We start from the raw sequence: 1,119 nt of genomic DNA on the forward strand, positions 1-1,119 counted from the left end.
TCTTAGAGTAAAACCTATCCTTGAGTCACTACCAGGATTCCGCACTTCAATGTATATATATGCCAACGGCATTCCCCCTAATTTAAGCATCCTATTTCACATTAAGGAACAGTAGCGGCTCCGTACAGTATGCATATTGACTTTGTCAGTTCTCAGCTTAGATAAAGAGCCTCATACTTTTCTCGAAGATATTTAGTGGAAAGAAGGAATAGCGTCCTGATGCATAATAAAATTTCAATACTACATTGCATGAAGGAACTGGTTCATGAACACCCTCCATAAATAAATGTACATACTTCCATTAATAATTACATTAACGCGCTGAAATAAAATATATTAATTAAGAGTTATGATATCCTCTCTATTTCCTAATAATCAGATTTAAACCGGATGTCACTATTCTTCATACTTAAACGACAGTTGCCTTTATGTAATGCTATGGATAATAGTTTATACACAACATAATTAACAAGTACTGGAGAGATTATCGATAATGAGGCTTCGTCTCCTCCTATACTATCATTATAGTGGAGAATTCGTTTTAGTAAAAGGAACGTACCCCAGGAGATTCTTTCAACGCACTGAGGGTCTCTTATATTCTTATCTAAACGGGAGAGGTGCCCATTTCTTCCCTTAGGGTGTGGTGCATTCTTCCTCTAAATTTCTTTCTAATTTTCATATAATCCTTCTTCCATGCGCATACCGGTAGCTATACCAACTGAATATCGCAAATTGACAACCAATAGAAAACATTTAAAAGATTCTTATCACAGATTGGGGACACAACTTCTTGCAGGTTAATAATAAGCATGCTAACAGCCATCTCGCGGCTAATTATCTCCGTTCTTGTTCGAAGTAGTAGCAATAAATTACTGATAGCTTTGTGATTTGAAACCTAAGAAATCAGCCGAATAATGTCTCAACAATTCGGGTATACAATATAATATATAATAGTCATAAATATAATTTTATAGAAAAAGCATGTTTATTCAGACTGCACACAACATTAACACAGAACGGTAATCCAGAAATTCCAATATAAACGATGGATTGTCCGCGATGACATTATCATCGGCATATATTGTATGTATAAGTAAAAACTCTCTCAATTTCGTCTGA

The sequence above is a fragment of the Plasmodium inui genome (genome assembly GCF_000524495.1).
Source record: "Plasmodium inui San Antonio 1 unplaced genomic scaffold supercont1.77, whole genome shotgun sequence".
Lineage (NCBI taxonomy): Eukaryota > Apicomplexa > Aconoidasida > Haemosporida > Plasmodiidae > Plasmodium > Plasmodium inui.